At 41.6% G+C, this 17,770-nt stretch overlaps 1 long non-coding RNA gene and 1 pseudogene across 1 annotated transcript in view; both read right to left on the bottom strand.

Moving 5' to 3' along the window:
• Positions 1-797: 797 nt before the first annotated feature.
• Positions 798-17,770, bottom strand: part of LOC147644567 (uncharacterized) — a 91,219-nt gene continuing 74,246 nt past the window's right edge. The window contains exon 3 of the long non-coding RNA XR_015270231.1: positions 798-932. This is a non-coding gene — a long non-coding RNA (uncharacterized LOC147644567). The remainder of the gene's footprint in view (positions 933-17,770) is intronic.
• LOC147644568 (uncharacterized) lies at positions 13,270-14,939 on the bottom strand (annotated as a pseudogene).

Raw genomic sequence — 17,770 nt, forward strand, 5'->3', positions numbered from 1 at the left:
ACTTAGACTTTAACCTCAGCAACCGTCTGTCCGTTCCTACGCAAACTAGTATCTCAGTTTTCAAGCTATCTGAATGAAACCTTACAGTTAGTCTTTTATATAGTCTCACTCGTATATATGCCGGATCGAACGACTATATCATATAGCTGGCATAGGAACAGTTTTTCAATAGTTTTTTTTTTAAAACCATATAGCTGCCATACAAACGATCAATGGATAATGTAAAGCTGTAAATATACCCTGCAGTACCGCATGTCATCAATGGGTCACTGTCATCAACAATCATCATTTTGATGAATTGTTGATGTACTTTTGATGATTCATCGATAAATTGTTGATGAATTGTTGATGAACTGTTGATGAATTGTTAATAAATTGTTGATGAACTGTTGATGAATTGTTGATGATTCATCGATGTTATATTGTTAATGAATTTGTTGATGATTCATTGATTAAGTGTTGATGAATTGTTGTTGATGACAGCCTAGGACATGCCCATATTACATTCATAAACAATTTATATGACCATTCATCGATGAATCACCGCCTTGACTGTTGATGAATCGTTGATTAATTAATGAAGAATGGTACTGCAGGATAATGTAACATATATATAGGTGAGTGAAATGAAAGCAGGAATTACTTAAGTGTTTTTAATATAAATATATTTAATTTATATTGTATTAATTCCTAGTGATCGAAGTTCTATCTACAAGGGTATATAAAGTTCGGCGTGTCGAACTTTGCTTCTTTTCATGTTTTTTTTTTTTTTTTGTTATGATATAAATTGATACATACCTAAAAAAAATTTTATCCCCAATTTGTGTACACATAATGGCAGCCAAAAACTCGTAGGAATGCAAGCTAATCCAATAATGAACGTATGAAGATACACTGACTGATTGATTTCCGTTTCGCAACCTGTAATAGTTCTGAATAAAACGTAAGAAATTTTATTATCGAATTTTATGATGTTTGACCTTAAAAATAAAACAAATATTTATAAAATTATATTAAATAATAATTTTAAAAAAGTACAAAAGCAATTGATGAAACAGTAGTTAAAGTATTTGCCTTAATTTTAAATATATGAATTAAATCTATACAAATTTTTTTCCGAATCTTTAATTTCTATACAATTGGAAAGTACTATTATTTTCGTTATTATACCCTTGCAGGGTTTTATAATTTCAGTCAGAAGTTTGCAACGCAGTGAAGGAGGCACCTCCGACTATATAAAGTATATATATTCTTGATCAGGATCAACAGCCGAGTCGATCTAGCCATGTCCGTCTGTTTTCCGTCTGTCCGTCTGTCTTCGTCTGTCCTTCTGTCCGTCTGTCCGTTTCTACGCAAACTAGTCTCTCAGTTTTGAAGCTATCTGAATGAAACTTTGTAATTAGCCTTCTATATACTCTCACTCGTATATATGTCGGAACGGGCCGGATCGGACGACTATATCATATAGCTGCCATAGGAATGATCGGAAAATTTTTACAAAAAAATTGAACTTTTTCAGTTTTCAATAGAATTGGATCAAATTTGAGATATAGCCATTTTACTATACTCTACAATTTTGCATAAAATTTTATGAAAATCGGACTAATATATCATATAGCTCCCATAGGAACGATCGAGAAATTAATACAATTAAATTTATAACCTTTTCAGTTTTCAACTGATTTTCATCAAATTTTAGGTATAGGCATTTAATTTAAGTCTTAAATTTTGTGGTAAATTTCATGAAAATCGGACGACTATATCATATAGGTGCCATACAAACGATCGTTTGATGTGGAGGAAAAATGCAAATCAGTGAATGTAAAACTGCAAATATAATATGTATAGGTGAGTGAAATGAAAGCAGGTATTACTTCATTGTTTTTTAACACAAAGATATATAATTTGTATTGTATGGTTTTTTATTCATAGAAGTTCTATCTGCAAGGGTATATAAACTTCGGCGTGCCGAAGTTAGCTTCCTTTCTTGTTTTTTCTTGTTATTGGTCTCAATACTCTTTACCATAAACATCTTTAAGGGATCTAAATTACCACAAAAAAGTTTAAGAGTTCCTACGTAATAATACCTTCTTGTTCTGGGGGTATTCAACAATCCGGTGACCCTCTGCGCCACATATATTTCATGCTCTCGGCAATGTATCAGTCTCTCTTTCAGTGCCTTTTGCGTTGTAATTTAAGGAACAAGTCTCTCTGTTCGCTGAATCTGCTGATGCGATTAACTTATGTAATATCGCTTTGGACTTCCTTTCCCTGACTATAATGCACTTCTTTTAAGTTTTTCTGATAATCAAACACCGCGATGCATATCTGATAGGTTGTATATAGCCTGTATGCTGAAAATGCATAGGTATTTCTCTGACCATATTAAAACCGGGTGACGATAACTCGCAAGTTTCCGTTCTGCCACTGTCCTGCAGTAACCAACTTTATAATAATTATCTCTGCCACCGGTTTGCTGTGGGTCGTTTATTATTCTTCTCCATGAAAAATGTAGCAAATCGAAAACCAACAATTATAGAGGAATCTCTAAGTTGTCGGCCATTCCAAAACATTTCGAAAACGTAAGAACTCCCCATTTGCAACACGTTTGTAGATCAGTTATTTCTCAATTTCAACAAGGAACGCCAGCAGCCTGGAATCAAATGTGAATGAACTACCTACTTATACATTTACCCTATAGCACAAAATTGTTAATTGCGGAGACATATTTACACCCTGGTGACAAAAACTTGCGGCCCGTTTAGGACATTTAGTTTTTTGCTCCCTTGTTTTTGCAGTCGCGAGGCGATCGTGGCGTGTGGTTCAGGGGCTAGAACATCCGCCTTCCAAACAGGCTAGCGCTACTTTTTCTTAATTAATTTTTTAATTTGCTAATTCAATGAATTTTCTTTTTAAAATTGTAGTTTCAGTTAAAGATTAAAGAAAATTAAAATGAATGAATAACTTTGGTTAAATAAGATAAAAAAATTATATTACCTTAAAAGTACACAAACTCTTGAAATATTAAGTTCATATTAATAGGTTTCTATTCTCTAGATATTTTCCGATTTTCATTTAGACGAATTCTACGTAGTTTGAAAAGCAAAAAGTAAAATAGTTTCTGGGATTTTCTTTTTTTTTTCAGCGCACTGCGTGTTAAAATAAAAAATCCCGAAAGGGAAATACCTCAGCACCAAAGAGTATACACAGTGGAAGATTCGTAACGCCATACGATTTATTTGCACACGATTTTGAACTGGCTCCAGGCTCTCTAACGTTTCGTTCAAAAGCCAGCGAGAGAGCGCTCCACAGCTAGACGCTCTCTCGTGTTGGCTCTAGACTCTAGAGACTCTCTCTCACGCATACAGCGATGTTTTCATGCTGGCTCTAGAGCCAGCTGCTCTCTCATACGCGTACAGCATCATGGCGTGCCTCAAAATACCGATTTCGCGATTGAATTTATTAAATATTTTCACATTTATTTTATTTTATTTTTAAAATTTATGTGTTATAATATATTATCTCTTGGTCAATTGAATTAAATAATTGTAAATACATTTATAATTATAAATTTAAATTATCTTTTTTTTTTTGTTAAAATAGTAATAGTAATTAATGTATTGGAAATTCTCCATAAAGGTAACCACGGCCAAAAAATTAAAAGTTCCTAAAAACGAGTATTTTTAACAAGGTTCACAAAAAATTTAACAGATTGATTGACATTAAAAGAATTTTTAATTTTCTAAAATAAATTTCTGTCGCGGGCGACCGGGACTAAAATTTAATTTAAAAAATAACTACTTAAAATTTTAAAATTAAACAAAATACATTATTAAGATAATTGATTGCATAATTTATTAATTAATGTCTTGGCACTTGAAATTGGAATTAAACCCTTTGTGTTTATATTTTTTGCATGACCTTTAAAAATAAAGAAAGAAAAATAGATAGATAAAAGGAATAAATAAAGGGATTCAAGCACTAAAAAATGTAAATAAGCTAAAATCAAAACAAAACAAGAAAGAAAGCTAACTTCGGCACGCCGAAGTTTATATTCCCTTGCAGATAGAACTTCTATGACTTGGAACCCCAACAATATAAATTATATTTATTTGTGTTAAAAAACAATGAAGTAATACCTGCTTTCATTTCATTCACCTTTACATATTATATTTGCAGTTTTACAGTCACAGATGTGCATTTTTCTCCACATCTAACGATCGTTTGTATGGCCCCTATATGATATAGTCGTCCGATTATCATAAAATTTTACACAAAATTTAAATGGCTATACCTCAAATTTGATGAAAATCAGTTGAAAACTGAAAATGTTATAATTTTTAATTGTATTAATTTCTCGATCGTTCCTATGGGAGCTATATGATATAATAGTCTGATTTTCATACAATTTTATACAAAATTGTAGAGTATAGTAAAATGGCTATATCTCAAATTTGATCCAATTCTATTGAAAACTGAAAAAGTTATAATTTTTTTTTGAAAAATTTTCTGATCATTCCTATGGCAGCTATATGATATAGTCGTCCGATCCGGCCCGTTCCGACATATATACGAGTGAGAGTATATAAAAGGCTAACTGCAAAGTTCCATTCAAATAGCTTCAAAACTGAGAGACTAGTTTGCGTAGAAACGGACAGACGGACAAACGGACAGAAGGACAGCCGGACAGACGGACATGGCTAGATCGACTCGGCTGTTGATCCTGATCAAGAATATATATATACTTTATATGGTCGGAGGTGCCTCCTTCACTGCGTTGCAAACTTCTGACTGAAATTATAATACCCTCTTCAAGGGCATAAAAACACATCGATATGCATATGTATACAAAAACAGTCCAATACATGTTTGAGATCAGCTTTTTCTGCTGCCATTCTCTTTACCCTCTCTACCTATATAAAATATAAGTATAAAATTTAAATTTTTCGTCGATGCGCTTGCGAACAGAAGCACACACATATTCACGCACACTTACGTACTTGTAGGGAACAAACAAAGCAGTACCATTCATCAGTAATAAATCAACGATTCATCAACAGTGAAGGCGGTGTCGTTACTGATTCATCAATTAATGGCCATATAAAATGTTGATGAATTTAAAAAATGGGCATGTCCTAGGCTGTCTTCAACAACAATTCATCAACAATTATTCAATGATTCATCAACAAATTCATCAGCATTCATCAACAATTCATCGATGATTCAACAACAATTCATCAACGGCCGGGCCGTGGTCCTGCCGACTACTGCCTTCTAGACTACCGTCGTAACTGTATCGTCGGTAGAAGTCGCAGTCGGCGCTTTGATGCCTGTTGATGACAGTGACCTATTGAAGACATGTGGTACTGCAGAAATGTGGTACTGCAGGGTTCTGTGTTTACTCAGACATGCAAACGCATTCTTTTTTTAGATTTTTAAGCTCTCAACTTTGTGAGAGCAGGGAGAGCGCCATGGTCGTTTGAACCAAAAAATTAGTCCCATCTTGCAAAACGAATGTATGGTCGTGAGGCATCTTGTAAACTGTATAGTCTTTGTTTGGTGCTAACCTTTGTCTCGAAAGATTGAAGCCCTTTAGGAACTGTCTGAATCGGTTTCATATCCTATCATCATATCTAATGTCCGATACCTCTCATTCAGGAAGGTGTTCATTTCCTCCCAAGCTGGTATTTCGAATTTCGCAGTGAGGGAACGTTTCCCATAAGGACAGTGTTACCTTTTGCAGTTTGCTCGCGCACAGGAAGACCAGCAGACAATCCCTGTTCTGTGGATATTTGGGAGCGCTGTTAAACACCCCTGAATCGTGGACTGAACCTCCTTTAGAGCTTGATCAGATTCTTGAGAAATGGAACTGAAATTTAAAGGAGCTTGAGTTGACTGTTGACTAGAAGTCGCCGATGCGAAACCGTCATCTGTTAGCGGGGTTTTTGAGACAATGACCTTTGCTTCACCACTTGTGTTCGTGAGGAGATGAAATAACTTCTCGACCGGCGTCAGCCTGGGAACAAGTCCCTGAAAGTGGGCCATCGGAGGTAGTCCCCGTCGAAAACTTCCGTATCACACGGAGGTAAACGACAACCGGACGAAATTTAGGAGCTGGAACGGTTGGAGGCGTTACCCTTTCTACGGTCTCACTGTTTTATGTTGCATATGCCTTATATTTTCAGCAGAGTCAATGTGCTGAGGGATCCTTCTAGGGAAATTAAGTCGGAGCAAGTCTCATACTCTTTTTAAACTTTTCCCAATATTTGTAATATTTCCCAGTATTTGTAATGTATGCGAAGACAGAGAACAAAGACCAGGAGTATTGATCTTTGCTTCAAAGAGCGGTCGTTGGCTCATTGGAGGATGCCATTTTTTTTGCTGACTGCGCGTGCCAAACAGGATAAAGTAACTGCGCAAGGCCTGTACTAGGATGAACCACCCAGTCCGAATCTCAATTCAAAGAAAGCTTAGAAAAGCCTCAATCACTGGTACAATAGTTAAACAAAAAAAATTAGCTAAAAAACAGCTGAAATGTGCTAGCTAAAAAAAAACATCAGTAAGAAATGTGCCAAATGAAAAAAAAAACCTTCCTTTTTTTAAAAGCGAAGAAATTAGCTTGAAACCCAAAAAAATATATTAGCCAAATGAAAAAAAAAAAATTGATCTTTTTTTTAATAAATATAAAAAAAAGTTAAAGACAATCGGCTAAAAACGGTGGCAAGAGCTAAAAAATTGCATTTAAAATTAGCTAAAAACCAAAATAGGAACAGAGACAAAAAAAAAATATATATTTAAAACTTTTGTCGTCAAGCTAATGGAATTAACTATACGCCGGTATTAGCTATGTATATGTCGGCACAGTTCGGATGCTCGGTCACTGTTGAATGTATGAATGCAAGTGCTTGTGCAAGCTCTAGGCGCAAAGAGCGAAGAAAATAAAAAATAATTGCTCGATATGCCCTTATGAAGGCGTGTGTATGTCATAGATGTGGCGCGAAGCTTGCCCAATATATGTATGTAAGTGTGTAAATATGTAGGGTTTGCTGCTCAGCTCAGAATAGTACGAAGCTTGCCCAATATATGTATGTATGTAAATAAATTGGTATTTCTTTGATATAAATAAAAAAGGGTTTAATTTGTGCGGATGAAATATTGTATATTTTTTATTTTTTAAATCGAGTGGATAAAATATGGTATATTTTTTTTTACTTTGTGTATATTTATGTATCTATATATATAAAAATGCTCTGTTCGTGTCTACTTCCTTTATAGACTTGAAAAGTTTTGAACCGTTTAAGCCCAAATTTTGACACAACATGCGTTGAGGTTCCAACTCGGTTATTGTCTAGTTTTGATGTTTATAGCTTATCTGCGTTTGCGAAATGTCGTCACTTGTTTTATCAGTACATTGTCGTTATGTATGCAAAATTTGAAACAGAACCTTTGCTTATCCTCCGATTGAATCAGACGAAACTTCGGTCCGAGGAATATATCCATTTGCAGGATGCTGTGATGAATGACCATAATACAACCAACGTTGGAAAGCTCTCGATTTTGACATCCTCATACATAGGTAGTCCACGCCACATGCAGCAATATGCTCAAGATACCATGGCATATGTTCGTTGCTACGGCCGTCCAGACTTATTTATTACCTTCACATGCAATCCAGCATGGGACGAGATAGTGCAGCTGTTATTTCCTGGACAATCGCCTAGGGATAGGCATGACATCACAGCCCGTGTTTTCTGACAAAAGCTCAAGACACTGATGGACTTCATTGTGAAACATGGAGTTTTTGGATCTGTGCGGTGCTGGATGTATTCAGTAGAATGGTAGAAGAGAGGATTGCTGCATGCGCATGTACTGATTTGGCTGTATGATAAAATTACTCCAGGCGAAATTGACGATGTGATATGTGCTGAGATTCCCCGGGCACAGGTCGATACGGATTTGCATGCAGTTGTCATCAAGAACATGATCCATGGCCCATGTGGTACCCTCAACCCAAGTTCACCATGCATGGTAGAGGGGAAGTGTTCCAAGCGATATCCTCGAGCATTTGCAGCCAACACCGTAACAGGGGAAGATGGATATCCTCTGTATAGGAGACTGTCAACTGAAGATGGCGGGACTTCGGCAACTTTAAACATGAGAATTGTTGATATTGAGGTAGACAATCGTTGGGTGGTTCCATACTCACCCCTATTGTCAAAATCATACAAAGCGCACATCAACGTAGAATATTGCAATTCCGTGAAATCGATTAAATATATCTGCAAGTACATGAAGAAAGGCAGCGATAATGCAGTTTTTGGTGTTTAGGCAGAAAATGGTGACAGCAATACAGTACGAGTTGTCGATGAAATCTCTCAATACCAGGCTGGAAGATACATAAGCAGCAACGAGGCTGCATGGCGAATTTTTTCGTTCCCAATTCATGAACGCTATCCAGCTGTAGTTCACTTGGCAGTCCATTTGGAGAAAGGTCAACGTGTCTATTTCACAGAACTAAATGTGCAAGAAAGAGTCCTGAATCCGCCTGCGACAACTCTGACTGCCTTCTTCACCTTATGCCAGGAAAATGCTTTTGCCAGAACCTTGATGTATTCAGAAGTGCCCTCTTATTACACGTGGAATGCCACTAAAAAAGTGTTCGCGGCGAGGAAAACGAGGCGAGCCCGTCGAAGGACAACCTGGCATCTTCAAAGAGAATACAATCGGTAGACTCTATACAGTGCATCCTAATCAAGATGTTGGTGAATGTGGCCGGTCCCAGGTCTTTCCATTATTTGAAAAATCTCAACGGCATCACTAATGCGTGCAACCACAATATGCCACAGTGAAACGTGGCAGGGTACAGCTAGTATATATATATATATATATATATATATATATAAGAAAGTCGTGTTAGGTACACCAATTACTCAAGAACGGCAAAACAGATTTGGGTGAAAATTGGTAGGGAAGTAGCTTAGAGCCAGGAGACGGACATGAGATACTGTTTATCCTATTCGACAGAAAAGCGGGAAACTCATCGCTGATATATAGCATTTACTACAAACCAATATATCAAGTAGAAGCTTCCTAACATTTCAATTGGAAACAACAAAATAAATAATGTGTATGCATTTGTCTTTAAGGCGGTAAGTTGAAATGTGTTAATTATTTTGATCGTACATTTGATGTTATAGTCCAAACATTATCACCAACAAGGGTATTCGCAGAACTTAAGCGAAAAAAGACAAATATAATAAGAGAAAATGCCCATTGAGACAACGCGTGAGGACGTGAAGATAGTTGGCATCATACACTGAGAGCTACAGTGATGATGAAAAGTTATATATTGGACCAATGACGACAATATGCCGATATTGCAATGCGTTAACGTTAAAAAAAAACACGGCTGAATTATGCTGCGCAAGTAGAAAAGTTAAGCTGGACCCATTACTTTTTAAATATAAAACAAAAAAATTTTTTTTTTGGATCCCAAGATGGATTAACTCAAACCGTTCTTCAATTATTCAGATTCACGGGTTTTCTAACGCCTCTGGAAAGCCTTATGCTGCAGTAGTCTATGCTGAAGTAGGACAGAATGTAAATATAAAAGCTAGCAAGAGTAGAGTCAAGACAATTCCTAAACTGAAGCTATGTGGAGCTCATTTGCTTAGTGACGCATCGCAGAAGCCATGGTACTCAACTTTTATATCTGGCTGATACTGGACCCATCTCGGAACACGGATCTGGCTGAGGTCGGAATATTCAAGGAGGAACGATCGCCACCTCTGAATCATTTCGCTAGGAAGCGTATCGTCCCAGCTTAGATCTTGCAGCATGATGATTTTGGAGCGCACGATGAATGGAGCAAGACATCCAGCAGGATTAAATAACCTCGCAATTTGGGAAAAAACCTCGAAACTGCTACGAAACTTTCAGCTTTCCTATACTTCCCAGTGACTCCATCTGGTAGGCACCAAAGTGGTGAAGTCTGATGTGGTTTAGTGCTGGGCAGAAGCAGAGCAGATGTTCCGGTGTCTCTTGCTCTGTAGGTTGCTTACAGCTTTTACAGATTGCATTATATGGCAGTCCCAACTTCATTGCGTGCGAACGGATCGCCCAATGTCTCGTGGTGAGTGCCATGAACCTGCTAATATCCCGCTTGCTATTAGATAGCAGTTCACTGGTTCGTTTCTTGTCGTACCTCGGCCAACATTCCCTTGACCTTCTGTTATCGCTCTTACTTTGCCATTCTTTATTACCTATCTGCTTAAAGTGGTCATGGATCCTTGTCTGGATCGCGTTAGGGAGATTGGTATTTCGAAGTCTGAACTTAGGCCTGCCGAGCCTGCACGGGCTAGTTCGTCTGCCTTCTCATTTCCTGGGATCTCGTTTTGTCCCGGCACCCATGTTAACGTACCTGACTTTTGTCAGCAAGGCTATTAAGGGCCTTCTTGCATTCTGCCACTAGTCGTGAGTTCGTTTTCACGGCAGCTAGGGATTATATAGCCGCTTGGCTATCCGAGTAGATTCGTACTCTGTTGGCCCTGAGGTCCTGCCTTAAGGAAAGTTCGACTGCTTCCCTTTTGGCTAGTAACTCAGCCAGAAAGACCGTCGCTGAGTTAGAGAGATTGAAAGCCCTTTCAATTCCCCAAATTTCAGCGTAGATCCCACACCCTACGCCGCAGCTCATTTTTGAGCCATCGGTGTAGAGGGACACCTGATTCTCCACTACTACTTTGCCACTACTCCAGTCTTCCCTTGATGGGTATGAGGTCGAGAATGCGTTCTCGAAGTTCATCTCCGCGATCATGTAGTCGGTCTTAACGTCTATGTTAATGCCGCTGCTCCCAAGGATCTTGCCGTGCCCGGCGCCTTATTCCCTCCAGCAATTGCTTGCCTTCAGTCTTACTGCGCTCTGTGCTGCAATGTCCTTCACGAACAGTTCAATCGGCATTATATTCAGGATAGCGTTGAGAGCAGCTGCGGGGCATGAGCGCAATGCACCCACGGCCCCCGCACTCGCTGTCCGTTGTATCCTTGTCAGCTTCGTTCTGTTGTAAGCGCTAGTTAGTGCCGGCCACCTTACTAGGGCTCCGTATGTTAGTATTGGCCGTACAACTGCTGTGTAGAGCCATAAAATTATCTTTGGGTGCAGTCCCCATTTCTTCCCAAAAATTTTCCTGCAGGAGTGAAATGAAATGCTTGCTTTCCCTACTCTTTCTGCAATGTTTTCTTTCCATGAGAGCTTTTTATCCAGAACTACTCCTAGATACTTCGCTCGATCCGCTAGTTTTAGCTCCATGTCGTTTATACTGGGCATGTTGAAGGGTGGTATCTTAGTTCTACGTGTGAAGAGCATAAGCTCTTTCTCTTATATAAGCTCTTTCTTACTTAGTCTGCAGGTTTTTACCCATTTATTTATTTGACCTAGCGCACCCGTCATTATTTCGCTAATAACGTCAGGGTATGGTCCTGATACTAGCAGTACTACGTCGTCTGTGTATGCACCTGTTTTAAATCCACCCGTATTGAGATCTGTCAATATGGTGTTCATATATGTGAGCCACAGTAGGGGCGATAATATCCCGCCCTGAGGTGTGCCTCTCTTCGCAGTCCGCGTGAGGTGAGTGCCACTCAGTTCGGCTGTCATCGTTCTGTCACTCTCTGATGCCTCTCTCAATACCTAACAAGTTGAGGGAGCCCAGGATAGATTCGGGGTTCACGGTGTTGAACGCGCCTTCGATGTCTGGGAAGGCTGCCATCGTGTATTGCTTGTGTTGGAATGTCTTCTCGACATGATGTACAACTACGTGTAGCACTGTTTCCGTTGATTTTCCTTTGCGGTACGCATGCTGCGCATCCGAGAGTTTATGTCCCTCTAGAGACTCCCGGATGTGGACGTCCAGGAACTCTATAGTGTCTTCAGGGCGAAGGAGGTGAGACTTATCGGTCTATAATCCATTGCTAGGACATGCCCACTTCTGCACGGTTTCGGTATAAAAATGACTTTTGCCTCCCTCCACAGGAGTCAAAAGAATCTATTGCCCACTGAATTCGATCAGTGGTAATGATGTCTTTCGTAGGCGTGTCCATTTGAGCGTTCGTTCCCTCCTCGGGTTCTGAGCTCACTCTTTGGCTTCCTGGGAAGTGGGTGTCAACTAGTAGCTCTAGTGACTCCTAAATTGTCGTCGTATCAGAGCCGTCTGCTCTGCTGATCAGGGTAGGGCTTATGTGCCCCTTGGCAAGAATTTTGCTTACTCTCGCCGTGTCCTTTATGCCTTCTAATGCTTCGCAGTAGTTTTGCCAGAATTCTTTCTTGGCCTTATATACTTACTTTTTGTAAGTTTTTTGTGCTTCTTTGTATGTTCCCCAATCCCGGGTTACATAGTTGTTGTTGAAGTACTTTCTTGCTTCTTCGAAAATGTTAGCTTACAAGTCTCTTTGAAGGCGTTGTTCAGGATATTTGTTAGGTCATCCACCTCCTTATCGAGTGCCTTTGCAGTGGATATTGTCTTCATCCTCCTGCCGTTCACTTTAGATTAAACAATCTCGCTGAAATTGTTCCAATCCGTCTAACGGAGGTTTCTTCTTGGCACCTGTTTCTTAATTGGTGTCGTTAGTTCAAAGAAAATTTACCTATGATCTAAGAAGGAATGTTCTGTCGACACCTTCCAGTTCTAGACTCTGTAATTATTCTGTTCTATTTGTAAGGTGAGATCTAACACCTCTTCCCAACCTTGAAAATTTTCCCTGCTCGGAAAGATGAAAGTCGGCGTATTACCCTTATTACATATCGTAACATTTCTCTAAAGAATATTGTCAAAGAGTGACTCACCTCTTTCGTTTGTCTCCGAACTCCCCCCGAGCGCGTGCCTCGCATTCGCATCACACCCGAGCACCAGGGTCGTCTTCATCACTTCCGCCCATTGCAGCAGCTTGACTACCGGCTCAGGCGGGGCCGGCTCGTCATGGGCCATGTAAGCCTATGATATGGTGACTCCGCTCCCATCCCCCGCCACGAATCTGGCCACTGCTAGGTCAGGTGTGCTGAGATTGGGACAGAGAAATGCATTAAAATGATTCTTTATCACAATGCAAGCTCTCGACCTACCATTCGAGTTTGTGCACAGTAGTGTGTAACCTTGGATTCTCAGTCCAGCGACTTGCCCGTCCCTGGTCCAAGGCTCCTGTATCAAACCGATGTCGATATCCCTCTCCCTTAGAAAGATCGTGAGTTTTGCTAAAGCGTGCGAGCTGCGCTTCAGGTTAATTTGCACGATTTTCGACATCGATGTTGGTGGGGGTGGCGTCAGGAGATTTGTCGACGATGACCATGTCATCCAACAGTTTGTTGGTGTCATCGACCTCCTACAATATCTCGTCCGGCTCGGCCAAGAAGACCTTTATCTCGGCCTTCCTGATTCCGTACCGGACCATGTGGTCTTTGGCCTCCAGCTGAGGCAGAAAGCGCTGGTTTATCATCAGGAGAAAAGATTGGCTCACCTTCATCTCCAGTTCAGCTCCGAGGATGGTCCAGTCCTCTTTATGGATGTCTGGGTTTTGGGCCCTCAGACAGGCAATCACCCTGGCTTGGTCGGTTTGCCCCTTTGGTAACCAGGTGCGAGCTCTGGGTCTCCTTGGGATCTCCCTGGCGTGGATTAGCCTAATCTTAAGGCCAGCCCATGTGTCGCTGATCTTAGCCAGACACTCCGCCAGGAAGCTTCGAGAGAACCCGTCGTCACACCTGATGACCCGGTGCCCCCTGACCACGTCTGCGCAGTCGAAGGAGAGGATGGGACAGGTCGGCATGCTAACCAACCTGTCGGTTACCATGTCGGTCAACTTGGCCTCGACCTCCTCCCACTTCTCCGACAACGCAACCGTCGTCATTGAGCCCGTCCACCAGAGCCATAGCCAGATTGTCTCTGGCCACCTCGCTAAATTTATTTGCCTTGCTGACAAAGTTAGTCGCTCGCGGACCCTGTGGGTCCTTCGCTTTCTTAGGTGCGCTTTCGCTCACTTCCTGTGAGCGAATTCGCTTCGCCTTCGAGGGCTGGAACGCCGTCGGGTTTGCCGCTTTGTATTGCTCGAATTCCGCGATCTCCGCAAGGAATTTGGCCTTGTCCTCGGCATCCCAAGGGTCGGTCTTGCCCTCAGCCTCGTTCTTGGCTATCTTGCCGAGAAGGAAGCGGGCTCTATTGACCCTTGCTCGTCTCTGATGGTGAGAAATTTTCGCCGTCTCTGAGGTGGTGCCCAGCTGAACCCCACCTGTGTGTTTCGATTGGGGAGTGCCACTCGCCCTCCCCTCGGATTGCGACTCTTCTTCGTCGGCCTCCGATACAATGTGAGATGCCGCGACCAATCTCGGCCTCAGCATCTCCTTCTCGTCCTTTGTTGACAGTTTTTGGGGCTTATCCTCTCCCGGGAGTTCCAAAGCTCGGTTTGATGTATTCATTGCATTTCATGAACGCCCGCATTGCTCGTCCCGGCAAGCGCAGCGAGCCAGAAGGGGTTTTGGGCTTTGAATAAGGGTCGACCGCAGCTTCGGCCCAAAGCTGCGGCAAGGCAACTTACGACCCAGTGTTGCTTGGCCCTGGGAAGGCTCCATGCAGACACAGCTGGATTAACCCCTCAGCCGCAGCACACACCGGACTTGATGGGAGACTGTTTTAAGACTTGCGAAGGTCCGCCCGACTTCAATTGGTCAGCATCCCCGGTCGAGCCTCGACTGGGGACCTGCTTCCAGCCGCCCTCGCTTGGAGAGTATAGTCGCACTACCAATGGTGTACACAGTTACGGCAGATGGCACAGTCATCCGTTGATCCCCCTGTGCACCCTATCGGCTGACGGCCAATAGAATTCATACTTTCGGCATCGATGTCGAGGAGCTCGCTATGAAGGAGGGGCTCGACTGGAATATACTCCAAGATGCTCATGTGGTTGACAGTCCACTTCCTTAACGGAAAACACGCGGACTTAAGTATCTCTTGTAACTCTTGGATTGAGGCATGGGCTTCGTTTATGGAGCCATATATATTCTGTTTTATAATTCGGCTGGCCTTTGGAAATGGCCTTTGGATCTCATCTGCTAGCTGTTGCAGCACTCGAATCGCGAGGAAAGGCGCGCAGTTGACACCAAAGGTAACCGTTTGCAACTCGAAGTCTCGGATATCCCCTTCCTTATTTCGGAACACAAATTCTTTAAAAAGGCATATGCTTCGGATCGACCCAGATTTGACGGATTATTTTTGTGATGTCTTCACTAAATACGTATTGGAAGTACCGCCATTTCTGAATCTGGATAGTTAAATCGTATTGCAGGACTCGGCCTGCATGAAGAATATTATTTAAGCTGGTTCCATTTGCAGACGGATCGGAGGCGTTAAATACAATGCGAACGCCGACGTGTCATCGGGTTTAAATACCGAACGATGTGGAAGATAGTAGGTAGGAGAACTATGAGATTGGCCCCATAATTGTAGACCCGGTTTGGTAGGGGAGCGTACTGCAAAATTTTAAAGTCTCGTTGACTTTGCCGAAACCGATTGGCTTAGCCGTTTTCAAAGTCGGGGACTTGAGTTTGGATGTTGCGGAATGTCAACTTAATAATCTTGAATAGACGCTCGGAAATGAACGTCGCCTCTGATCCCGAGTCTATTATGGCTCGTCCTTGGTATTTCGTACCCAAATGGCACACTTCGTGCCCAGCAGAACGGCTGTGGTCCCGAAGGCGAAGTAATTTTGCTCTGTTGATGTGCTCGTAGATGCATTACGGCTGGAGGGTCTGGAGGGTGCAGTGGGCGAGGTAGAACTCGCATGGTGGGAGCTTAGGGGCCGCGATGCAGCAGCGTATGATGCCTCCCCTTACAAGTAAAACAGCTGTTTGTGCTTGACCAATCACGAAGCTGATGGCCTCTCGCGAAACAATTCAGACATAGTTGCATAGTCGCGTCGACTGACATTTGGATGATGCTCCTTGGAGCATAAGTCACACCCTCTCTGTTTGGTGCTAACCTTTGTCTTGAAGGATTAAAGCTTTTTTGGAACTATCTGAATCAGTTTCCTATCCTCGATGGCCTCAAATGTCCGATTTTATTATGAGTGTTTATTTCCTCCAAAGTTGGTATTACAGGTTTCGAAGAGAGGGACTGTTCCCATAAGGACAGGGTGACCTTCGGCAATTTGCTTGCGCACAGGAAGACCAGCAGACAATCCCAGTTCTCTGTGGATACTTGGGAGAGCGGTTAAAAACCCCTGAATCGTAGACTGACTCCTTTAGAGCTTCACCAGACTCTTGAGAAATGTAACTCAAGTTAAAAAGGAGCTTGAGTTGGCTGTTGACTAGAAGTCACTTGTTTTGGAACCGGTCTTGAAGCGCCTCCCACGCCGAAGCGAAACTGTCATTTGTCAGCGGGGATTTTACCACAATGGCCTTGGCTTCGCCACTCGTCTTCGTGAGAAGATGAAACAGCTTCTCGACCGTGGTCAGCCTGGGGTTATTAACATAAACTGGGGGTTGAGAGGGAGCTGGAACGGTAGGAGGCGTTACCCTTTCTAGGGTCTCACCAATTTGTTCCGCACATGCCTCATATACAGAATAGCAATAATCATATTTCGATTGCAGCAGAAGCAATGTGCTGAGGGATCCTTCAAAGGCAATCAAGTCGGAGCGGATATCATATTCCTTCTCGACTTTTTCCCATAAGGCTCGCACTTGTTGGAGGCGTACTTATAGAGTACGTACTTATAGAGCTACGGTGTAGCTTGACCAGGAGTGGTAATCTATGCTTCAAAGAGGCTTACGCGATCGCTGACCGCAATGAATTTGTGGAAAGCAGCGGTTGCTGGCGTTGACTGGTCGGAGGATGCAATCTTTTTGCTGATTGCGCGTGTCTCCCTTAGGAATTCACTCACGGAAGTAGAGGGATTCTTAAGCTAATTTGCAAGCGACGATTCGCTGGATGCTTTCGCCAATGGATGGGAAATCACAATCCTTTGAACTTGTCGACGGAAGATCTCTTCCTTGAGACGTGGACAACGCGGTTCTTCCCTTGAGACTTGCGGACTTGGGAGCCGGTACCGGAGGTGATGGGAAGGCTTTGGGATCTTTTCCTGGCGCAGATGTCGATTTCTAGTTTCCCACGATGGGCATGCTCAAATATGCCCTGAAGAAATCGAGACCGACTAGCTGACGCATCGCCAAACAGGATAAGGGAACTGCGACAAGGCCTGTACTAAGATAAAGAACCCAGTCCGAATCTCAATTCGAAGAAAGCTTAGAATAGTCTCCCTCACTGGTACAATAGTTAAAAAAAAAATAAAATTAGCTAAAATGTGGCCACCAGTGCTAGCTCAAAAACTACAACAAAAATATATCTAACCTCGATACAAATGTGCCAAAAGAAACAAAAACAAACAAAAAAGAGAACTTAACTTTCCTTTTTATAAAAACAATGAAATTAGATACAAACCCAAAAAATGTTAGCCAAATGAAACAAATTGATATTTTGTATAATAAATAAAAACAAGAAAGGAAGCTAACTTCGACACGCCGAAGTTTATATACCCTTGCAGATAGAACTTCTATGAATAAAAAACCATACAATACAAATTATATATCTTTGTGTTAAAAAACAATGAAGTAATACCTGCTTTCATTTCATTCACCTATACATATTATATTTGCAGTTTTACATTCACTGATTTGCATTTTTCCTCCACATCAAACAGTCGTTTGTATGGCACCTATATGATATAGTCGTCCGAT

This window comes from Drosophila serrata, unplaced genomic scaffold (assembly GCF_035046125.1).
Source record: "Drosophila serrata isolate PLE 108 unplaced genomic scaffold, ASM3504612v1 contig_155, whole genome shotgun sequence".
In the NCBI taxonomy this organism is placed as follows: domain Eukaryota; kingdom Metazoa; phylum Arthropoda; class Insecta; order Diptera; family Drosophilidae; genus Drosophila; species Drosophila serrata.